The 11,623-nt window shown below is 32.8% G+C and overlaps 1 pseudogene; it reads left to right on the plus strand.

Moving 5' to 3' along the window:
- LOC142532413 (uncharacterized) lies at positions 1–2,370 on the plus strand (annotated as a pseudogene).
- The last annotated feature ends 9,253 nt before the right edge of the window (positions 2,371–11,623 follow it).

Raw genomic sequence — 11,623 nt, forward strand, 5'->3', positions numbered from 1 at the left:
ATGTCCAAACTATTTATCAAGAAACAAGATATGGAAAAGATAAAAAACATTTCGAAAGAAAAGGAGAAGCCAAATACAAATATATTATCGAAGCGTTCCAAGAAAATATAACCATTTGGGCTTCACAGAACTTTGTCACCTCTATCTTTGTCTTCTCTATAATTATCTTTCACATAATTCAACAGATTCGTGTTCCTTGACGGATTCTTCGACCTCGCTCGAACAGAAAATATCGTTTGCGATTCGTTTGATTACACCGACTGCAAGAAGAGAAGTGCCTATGACTGAAATTGTGCAGCAGCTTCATGCAGATCATGATCCTACTGAGGAAGAAACGAAGAGGTGCAATTGGCTCTCAAAAAACAGTGGTAAAATTTGCATTTTTTTATTTCTTATCATTTGTATTTAGAATTCCGCAACCTTACACAATCATATTTCTAAAATACAGCTTTAAAAAAATACATAATATTAACTAGAATCTTTCATTATTGCATGGCTAAAAATAAGTGAAGTCGGCTCGTAAAGTAAAGGTTTCCTCTTGAATACGAGGACGGGCTCCATTGAATATTATTTAATTTTCACTATTGTTTTGCGTCGGCCAATCCCTCGTAACCCAAATTTTGATTTTACCACTGCTTAATTTAATCTAAGTCTATAATCAGGTCTCATGTCGAATTTGGTCGTTCAAAAGTTATTCTAGATATATATGTCACTTAACCTAAGACATGATGATTTCAATGGAGGTTACCTACACGGTGTTGGTTAATTAGTAGGATATATTAATCCGATCTGGATGAATAGAATAATTACCGTCTCTTCTTAGCAATTTTGATTGTTAAATTTCAATAGTCTCATCTGCATCTTTAAATTTTTGCAAAATTTTAGTTATTTTTTTCAAATATAAATATATATATATATATACAATATTAATAAATATTTCATATATGCTTCTTAGCAATTTTGATTGTTAAATTTCAATAGTCTCGTATGCATCTTTCACTTTTTGAAAAATTTTAGTTATTTTTTTCAAGAACATTTATGTAACAATGAACATATCAGTGTTACATCAACATGACATCAGTACTACATCAGCAACACGTTGTGAAAAATGACTAAAATTAACGAAAAAAAGATTTAAAATTGATTTGATAACATAAATGACCAAATCACAAAAGACAAATATAAAGATCAATTTAAAATTTTCCCTCTTTTATATAATAGTAGTCCATTCCGTGGGGTGATAGATTATAATTTTGTAAACCACAATTGCGTTGTTAGGTAGTGCATCACCATTAATGGCTCTATAACTATGTATGACTAAGTACAAATTTATAAATTAATTACCAATAATCATTATATTTTTCCCCAATATATATTTCTAATTGAAATCAATTCCAGATGAAGTTTACGTTCGATTCCACGACGAATGCTGGGGAGTTTTCAGTCTATGATGACAAGTAAGCCATACCTTACATCATTTGCATAAAGAATAATAATAATAATTAATATTAATTTAAAATTAATATACTGATTAATAATGCTTAAAAAATATTTCAAACGTAATAAGCAGTCAGTTGTTCGAGCTGCTGGCAATGTGTGGACTGCTAATGGATTTTAATTGGACTGAAATCTTGAAAAGGAGAATAATTCTCAGGTTTGACGATTAATTTTTTTTTCCCAATTATGACTTAATTGCACAATTAAGGATTAATTTTTTTATGGGTATTTGATTATATTACTGATCAGGGAAGCATTTCGTGGATTTGATGCTCAAAATGTGAGCAAAATGGGTGAAAACGAGATTATGGACACATATTCCAACAAAGAATTAACTATACCAGAAAGCAGGTTTAGGTGCATTGTGGAAAACGCAAGATGCATTAATAAGATAAAAAAATTCATTTTTAATTTGTCACGTGTATCGGCTCTCAAGTTTTTATAGGAGTTCATTATAATATTATATTGATCGATTACGATAAATTTCACTAATCATGAACGTGAGATTGAGATATTATATTAAGACATTTTATTCCCTCAATTCACTTGAATTTTCTTTGTTTGAAGATTGTTAGGGAATATGGCTACTTGTGGGATCAAATGAACTACAAACCAATGATCAACAAATTCAGACATTCAAGAAATGTGCCACTGAGTAGCCCGAAGGCAGAGACTATGAGCAAGGATTTGATGAGGCATGGGTTCCGGTTGGTTGGTCCCGTTATCGTGTTCTCGTTCATGCAAGCAGGGATGACCGTCGATCATCTGGTGTACTGTTTTAGACACAAGACCATAGAAACATGTATGATACATCTTGTTCTCGAGCAGATGGATCGTAGGTTATATATAATACTGACTATCAATGTTTTGTGATCATGGTACGTACGGTCCCAGGTCTAAGTAATTTACATGAATTATACCAACATGACTTTTATGTAATTATCGATAAACATTTATTAATGTATCTTATTTTGGATAGAGTTGTGATAAGATATCTTCAAAATAAATTTTTAATGGATTGTAATTATCGGGGAGAATTTTTATATTTTATGTATTAACGTGCGATATCTCTATTTTTATTGGGTATGCATATTGTGAAATGATCTCATATATTTATATTTCTGAAATGGATCAACTCGATCCATATATATATATTGAAAAAAAATATTTTGGGATGAAAAATAATATTTTTTTGTTGGGTCAGATATGAGACATATCTCACAAAATTAACTTGCGAGACATTTTCACGAGAGTTTTTGAGTTATTTTTCATGGAAAAGTTGGGAAAGTTTGATGGCTCTTTTAGGGGCACCTGCAAGGGTGCTTCAAACACAATATTCTCAATGAGCTGCAACAACTCGTGTTCTAAGAATGTAAACACCGATAAATTGGATCGAGTTTGATTAATTATAAACCAAACGAAAAATACTCGAAATAATTCTTTGTTAAGAAAGCTAATCACTTTAAAACTTTTAACTTGTGTAAACTGATTAACTAATATAAGGGAGATCAATTCTTGCATATATCAGTTCAGGTGGTGAAACTGAACTGATAACAGCTCGAACTGATCAAATCAGTTTGAAAACAAATGTTAAACGGTTAAGTACACAAGATATGTTTATGTAAACATGTCGAAACGGGCTGGCGGGCCGGGCCAGCCTGCCACCCACCGCAACCCGCCATTAGGCGGGGCGGGGCGGGCCTCTAAATGGCCAACCCAGCCCATCTTGGGTCGTGGTTTAGGCGGGCCGACCAGCTTATTTTTTTAAGAAAAAATGCTAATATATTTAGTATATCATTACATTTAAAATATATAAAAGAAGTATCTTTTATGAGAAGAAACACGTAAGTTCTGTTGAAATATCCAGAACATCTTAATAAATTATTTTTTAAATCTAAATTAATAATTATTATTATTATAACAATTAAATTATATTTCATGAAACAATTGATTTATGTTTTAAAAATTAATGTGCAATCGGAATTTGCAAAAAATTACTTAAAAAATATATCATATTGATTTAGTTATTATTATTTTATTTTATTATAGAAAAATAAATCGTGTATAAAGATGCACATATACACATGAAACTAATAAATTAAACAATATGATTGATTATAAACATATTTAAATAACTTAATTCTTAAAAAAATCTGGAATAGAGTACTGATACATGTGTATATAAAGGGAACATGACTGATACTTAACTAGCATATAAATAATTTCTAGAGTGATTTAAATTGATATAAAAAACATATTTAAAAAACTAGCATATAAATAGTGGAATTTTAATATTAAAACTTAAAACTTGAAAATATAAAATTTTACCCTAATTTGGCGGGCCAGCCCACCCCATTTAGGCCCGACTCGTCTTGGCCCGTAACCCAAACGGGCTCAGTTCATTTGGCCCGCATTCAGACGGACTGCTATTTTATCAACCTAACCAGCTCAATTTTTATAGTGTGACGGACCGGCCTGACGGGCCTGACCCAATTTGACAAGTCTATGTTTATGGATGTTCGGGTACATCAACTGCTCCTACGTCACCCCTTCTACCACCTCGGGTAGATTCCACTAGAAGATTTTGATTTATACAATACCTTGTACAAATCCATTCAGCTTAGGACTTACACCACTGCCTAACTGAACTACTAGCATATACTGAAGGGTTCTGATCTTAAACCTTTCTTGAGGTATTTTCATTTTATGTCATGTTATGTAATTTTTGATTCTTTCATTTTATTAAGTTCAAGCAATTCCATTTTTATGGCACAACAGATTTTGGAAATATAGCTTTGAATCGCGAAGAATATGAAATAAAAACACCAAACATAAAACTATTTTTTATGGACCTGAAAAACTCATTTGAAAAATAAAGAAAGAATATTCTTATTTTTTATTTTTTTAGTAATATTTTATACAATTTTTCCATATCGTTCACCTATACCTATTCTTTTTTTATAAAAAAAAATATTTTTTTAAAAAAGAAAATTAATCTATAATGAATTAGGAAAACATATATTTATTTTGAACAAGATGTCTTTCACATCCAGCTATACCAATAAGTAATCTCTTAATTTTAATTTCAATGGCAGTTCCAAAAAACGTACTTCTGTATCAAAAAAGCATATTAGAAAAAATGTTTGGAAAATGAATGGGTTTTGTGCATCGTTAAAAGCGTTTTCCTTAGAGAAATCTCTTTTTATCGGGAATTCAAAAAGTTTTTTGTGCGATAAACAAATAAAATAAATAGTAAAACATTGAAATAATATGAATCGGGCTGACTCGAAAAATTGACTGATTTTATTTCAAAAATAAAATTCTTGATTTCCATTCCCTATCGGAGTTAATCAATATAAAATGAAATTCTCGCCGCTTTGAGAATCTAGAATATTAAAAAACTCTTTTACCAAATTCGAAAAAAAAAAGAATACTTTTTTTATTAAAAATAAAATGAGATATGATGGTCTCCTTATAGTCTAACATTCTTGCCAATACATTATCTTCATTTTGCCCCGGATTGTAATCTCTAATGAAAAATATAGCTCCATGAGCAAAAGCTCATGTCATGATGAATTTTGCGATATATTGGTGATGATTATATAATGCTGCTTGAGTAGTAAAGTCTTGTGCTATGAATGCATAAGCAAGTAAAGAGTACATGTGTTGAGCTACTACTAAGGAAGTAATAACCTTAAAGAAGCTAGAGCAAGGCCTAATTGAAAATGAAGCGAATTATTGATTGTGTCATAAAGACTCTTATGCCCACGGCCCAATCATCCCCCAGGAGGAATATGTGCATCTAAAAGATCCTTGACACTATGTCCAATCCCAAAATTAGTTCTATACATACGACCAGCAACAAGAAAAATAAATGCAATAGCTAAATGATGATGAGCAATATCAGTCAGCCATAAAATTTTTGTTTGTGGATGGAATCCTCCAAGAAGAGTTAGAATGGCAGTTCCTGGTCCTTGGGAGGTCCCGAATAAATCACTACTCGAATCAGGGTTTTGAGCATAAAGATTCCACTGACTTGTAAAAAACGGGCCTAACCTTTGGGGTGCGGTAATAATCTAAGAAACTATTCCATCGAACGTACTCCTCTATGGATCCAAGAATAGCGACATGTACTAAATGTCCTGTCCAAGCCAAGTAACTTACGCCGAAGAGTCCTGACAAATGATGATTCAGACGAGATTTGGTAAACCACGAAACGCTCGGTTTCCATTTGGGTTGTAAGTGTAGCCAACCCTCTATTAAAGATAAGGCAGAAAGTAATAATAGTAAAAGAGCTCAAGTATAAAGATCTTTATTAGTCCGTAAACCGATTGTATACCACTACTGATAAACACCAGAATAAGACATATTGACGGGGCCGGGAGCACCCCCTCGAGTAAAAGCTTCCGTAGCCGGTTGGCCAAAATGAGGATCCCAAATCGCATGAGCAATAGGTCTTACATGTAAAGGGTCATGTACCCATAATTCAAAATGTGAAACATCTCTTCTATTTCACAAGAATCCTTTATTTCAGGCTTAAGAAAAAAACGGATTCCTTGATATTGAAGAATAGATCTTAATTTAGACGAGTTACTAACTTGGATTTTTGATAATTTGTAAAATACATATGTTTGTGACATGTAGGATAAGTCATAAAAATAATGTGAATTTTTTTACTAATACTATCAAGTGGCTTTTTTATAGTTGATAGATACGGAATTGAATTTTTATTTTTTTCATTAATATTTTTTTGCTTTCTTTCATTATTGTAAATGAATTTCTCAATAATTTTTTTTCGATGTAAGAAAAAGTTTATCGATTGCTTGTTGAACCCTGCGAATTGTGTGAAAGTAGGATACTCAAAATTCGGGGTCAAAGAATTTTAGAAAACGTTCTTGGTGGAAAAAATTGTGAATAAAAGACTTTACTGAATTGAATTGGGTTCATGAATCTAAGAAATATTGAGAATTCTTGATATCTCTCAATTCGGAAATCCAGGATTTGAATTGATGTCCTTTCATTGATTCCTCCTAAATTGCATTGATTTCTCCTAAAGATTTCATTTTAATTGGAATTTGGTTATTCACCATGTACGAGGATCCTCACTAAGCATCCATGGCTGTTTGATTAAAGCGCCCAACTCATAATTGGTGAATTCATAGGTTCAATTCCTACTAGATGCACGCTTTCAGCCAACACTTGTTTAACGTCTATGTGTCAGAGATTACATACACACGTTTATTGTCTTTGTGCAAGATTCACTCAGCTATTTAATAAGCTCAACTCTCCCTATATGTGAGTGATTGTGTGTGCGTGTGTGTGAGATCTGATCTATGAATACAACACGAAAGTGTTCTCACACACTTTTCGTGTTCTCACACACTGAGAGAAAAATTCTCCTAAACTGAGCTGATAACATTTTGAAGTGTTCTCTCAAATCTGGGTTGATTGCTTCTTGTAAGCTGATATGCGTTGAACGTGCCCTTCTCTGTTGATTTCACACACTTGTATATTTTTCCACACTTGAATATTGATGATCTTGGTCTGGTATTTATAGAAGCAATGAGACCGTACACCAAGACTCATCAAATATGTTCATTGCAATTTGAATCTGTTCCTCGAAATACGTATGTACTTTCCGACAACCATTCTGGAATATTTTGGCTTTAAGCACTGTTACAACGTCTATTATTGTCCTTTGACTGGACACAAGCTTTTCCTTAGTGCGCACAATTGGATTCCATTGAATAAGTTTGTCGTGTTCTGCAAACTTATTAATTCCTAACTAATGTTCTGAACTGGTCAATTGAACTGGTTTTGAACTGATTTTGAACTGGTTTGGTAAAATCAATTGGCTCGTCAGCTGAACTGATTTCATTGCTTCAGTTGAACTGGTCAGCTGGGCTCTTCATCAGTTGAGCTATTCATCAGCTGGTCGGGCTTCTGAAGGTCTTCTATTGAACCACCTATCACCTGGACAATCAGTTGAACTGGTCTTGATATATCAGTTGAACTGGTTCAGTTTGGGCAATCAGTTGGCGCTTTTAGTTTACGTCTCGATAACTTCAGTTTTGACTCGGTAACTGATCAATTCAAATCCTGACCAGTTCCAATTTCTGTGTTCTTAGGTAAAATCATTGGAAACAAAATAACAAGTTTTGTTAACATCAAAATTAATATTGCGAACATGAAACGTTACAACAAAATATTTTTGGAAGTATGATAGAAAGGAAAATATTTAAAATGCATGCGTCTTTGTAATATAATTATGATTTGAGATATATGATTTTTGTCTCTCTTTTTTGTATATATTAATTTCAATTATTTATTTTTACAGTGATACATGATTTATTCACTTGTTAAACCAGGTGAACTTAAGATCCAAATTTGTACTCCCTCAATTCATCAATTCAGTTACAATGACTAATTGTCATTTGAGCTAGCAATCCAAAGCTCCTGTATTAGACGATTTTCAATAAAATATCTTTTGCATTAAGATAAATCAGATGGATCTTTATTCAAATTTTTTCGAAAAATTTTAAATAAGCATTTGTCATTTCCATACATAAAGAGGACGATTTAATATAATTTGGAACATGATCAGACCCCCCAAGAAAACACTTGAAGTATAAAAAACGGTTATATCTAACGACAATTATACAAGCACATAATTTTTTTATTAGTTTTATGCTCTTTAAATCTTTAGCTGGATGAATAGTTCATGTATCAGGCTATCAGCCATGAGTTGCTTTGAGTTTGGTTTACGTTATATTGGGAATAGCGATGTATTTATATAAAATATTTGTGCAAACATTTAAATTCAAAACAAATAATAGGTTTCTTGTGAGACAGTCTCACGAATATTTATCAGTGAGATTGGTAAACCTTACTCATATTTACAATAATAAGTAATACTTTTGATATAAAAAAATAATATTTTTAATGGGCAAATAGGAGACATGTATCACAAAATTGACTCACGAAACCATCTCAAAAGTGTTTGTGCAAAACAAAAGGTACTGATGAATCTTATATGAAACGTCCACTACTCGTATTTTTTTAAAATGTAATAGAAATTTTTTATTTTTTTTCTTTCTTTCTTAAGATTTCGGTCGAAAATAAATATAAGTAGATATATTTTAAAATACTTTTGCACCATTTAAAATAAACCAACCAATCTATTATTTAAAAATTCAAAAGAATGCAATTCAAAAAATAAAATCGTAAACGTCAATCAAACCTAAATTTAGCATTCTTCAAAATAAAGCATAAATATCTTAATCTCTCAAAAATCTCTCAAAAACATCAAGAATTATAAAATCTTTAAAGTAAACTTAAATCATAAACTAATGCAGGAAAACTAGCAAATGTTCTCGGGTTATGTGCCCATCAGTACAACTAGTTCAACCATCAAGTCTTTCATCAAAATCATGATCACCTGCATCGATCACACATGAGTCTAATGACTCAGCAAATCTTAATCATGATAGCAAGTAGTCCATATACTATCACATGCATCACTAAAAATATTTTTACTAAAAATAGCTTTTCATGAATATGCATAACTTTAAATCAGTTTTCATTTCATCATCAGAAACATATACATTTTCTTTTTTATTGAATTCAGATCGTTAATTGTGACTTCGTTTTAGCTGTAGGTCGATTGATCCATCTATGCATAATCATGGTACCAGGCGGTGGAGACATCAGCGATACTCTCACCCGTCAACTGAGCATTGGCCTTACATATCATCATATCCTTTCGATGGAAATACGATCGTCGGGCTCCCTCTGAGACTTTCTCCCGTAAACAGACTCCCTCTGGGGTATTTTCCCTCACGATATCCCCAATCATATCATTTTTTTGTCACAATCAAGTCACCTCCTTCAACATTTTTTTTATTTTTGTTACTTATAAAAATTTAAGCATATATATAATTTTTCTCTTTTAAATCAAGCATGCAACACGTCTTTTAACATTAACAATTCATCATAAAATTCCATAAACATTTTAACATTCATTACAGAATTCAAGATACTGCCAGGACGTCTAACATTTTTTCAGGTGTAAAATGATCGTTTTACCCCTTAAATCCTAACTTTCTCAATTTACACTTAGACCTTAATACGACGACCCGAATTCATCAAAACTTAAGTTAACATCTTAAAATACACCCATAAATATTTCTTAGATATAAAATTATGTTCCCCGAATAATTTCCCAATTCGTTTTAATAGCTTAATCATATGTCTCGGTTTTAATTCGAATCGACTAGAACTTAACCAAACTTTACCAAACTTGAATCCATAATTTGTTAACACCTAGCTATACCATATACAACCCAAATCAAGCCAATTAAGACCTTTGACCAAGCCTAGGACACCTACTGAATTTTTTCCACACAATTCGAAAACCCTAGTCCCATAGACCATGGTTCCCTTCGATCCTAGACCCTAACCATCGTGACCAGCCCCTAACCAGCTATCATAGGACCTAAAAAGAACCCATAACAAGCTGCTGGACAGAACTTAACAAGCCTAGAAGCCAAAGCCCCCAAACCCGATTGCTACATGTCTTGCGCGCCTAGCCTCACGCCCCAGCCCCTTGGCCTTCAAACCGGCCTTCTCTCAACCTATCTGGGACCCTAACTAAGCCCCATTAGGACCCCTAGGCATGCCCTAACATTATCCAACAGCCCCACCCTCCAAGGAGACCCAACCGAACCCTAATTTCCCCTCAAACCCCAAAACGTGCAGCCCTCACCTAGCTTGCGTCCAGCCCTTGCACAGCGCATTTAAACCATGACTAGACTCCCTTAGGACCCTTGAACACATCCCAAATGGCAGCCCACAGCTGTGCCCACCTAGAACCCAAGTTCAAAACCCTAGGATTCTAGAAACCCAATTTTCGTGCATCATGTTACCCTATCTTGTCCAGCCTTTAAACATGCACCTAAGGCCCTCAAACATTTTGAAAAACGTCCCTTCCCATAGACCTACCATGGCAACCCTTTTGTGCATCATAAACTATGAGCTTTAAAAAATGAAAACTCTAGTTATGTTCATGTTATGCAATAAAAACAAAAATATACAAAGTATATCATGCTTTTCATGCAATCACGTATCAAAACATATAATGTGGTGTGAAAGATGAGTGAAGAAAGATTAAGGCATGAACGATTTGCAATACGAAGAACGTCGACGAAGAGAACTTTGCTGAATTTTTCCTCTATCTTCACGTGAATTACCTTCAAAACCGTGGTTTGTGTGTGTGTGTGCTCATGGAAAAATCCTAGGACTTTTAGGTGAAGTGGGGTGTGTGGTGTGCTATAGTTTAAGGGTTTGAAAGCTTTAATTTTGATATAGAATACATGGTACAAGTTTTAGGCCCAATAACTTAGGTATAATAAGTCCATTAGACCCATTAGATTAAAATATTTTGTTTAGGTTGCTTTTCGAAAATATTAACCTGAGCCTCCAAAAAGTCTCTATTTTCATCAAAAATCGATTACCGGTTTAAAATACGACTAGACACGTAAAAGCACTTCCAAAGTTTCCATTTTCGAAAATGTCGTATGAGATATACCATATATTAGATAATTAAAAATAATCATTTTATAAAAATATTTTTCCTTTATGGTCTCCGGCCTCCGTTCCTCGATCGCGTCTCGAATAACTTTAAAAACACAGTTTTATGCATTCTAGTAATATATTCAACTAAACATGAAATCATGACTTAAATATGCATTTAATGAAATTAATATATGAAAAAATTGATAACTTGCACGCATGTGGTTCACGTGGATATCAAAACTCAGTAAAATTGATAACTTGCACACATGTGGTTCACATGTGATAAATTGATTAGTCGAGCTTAATCAAACTTAATTTTTTACTAATATTCAACTCAATTCGAATAGTTTACACACAACTCAGTAAAACTTTATTGTATGATATCATCACTTCACTTCGTCAGCATCGATTTCTTCGTTGAGTTACGATGACCAAAAAAATTTAATTACCATTTATATCATATATATTTGTTTATGTATTACCAAATCTGGTCATGTTTAAGAGAAACACAGAAGTTTATACACGGATTCGATTTTTATAATACCAGACATAC

Source organism: Primulina tabacum, chromosome 18 (assembly GCF_025594145.1).
Source record: "Primulina tabacum isolate GXHZ01 chromosome 18, ASM2559414v2, whole genome shotgun sequence".
Classification (NCBI taxonomy): Eukaryota; Viridiplantae; Streptophyta; class Magnoliopsida; order Lamiales; family Gesneriaceae; genus Primulina; species Primulina tabacum.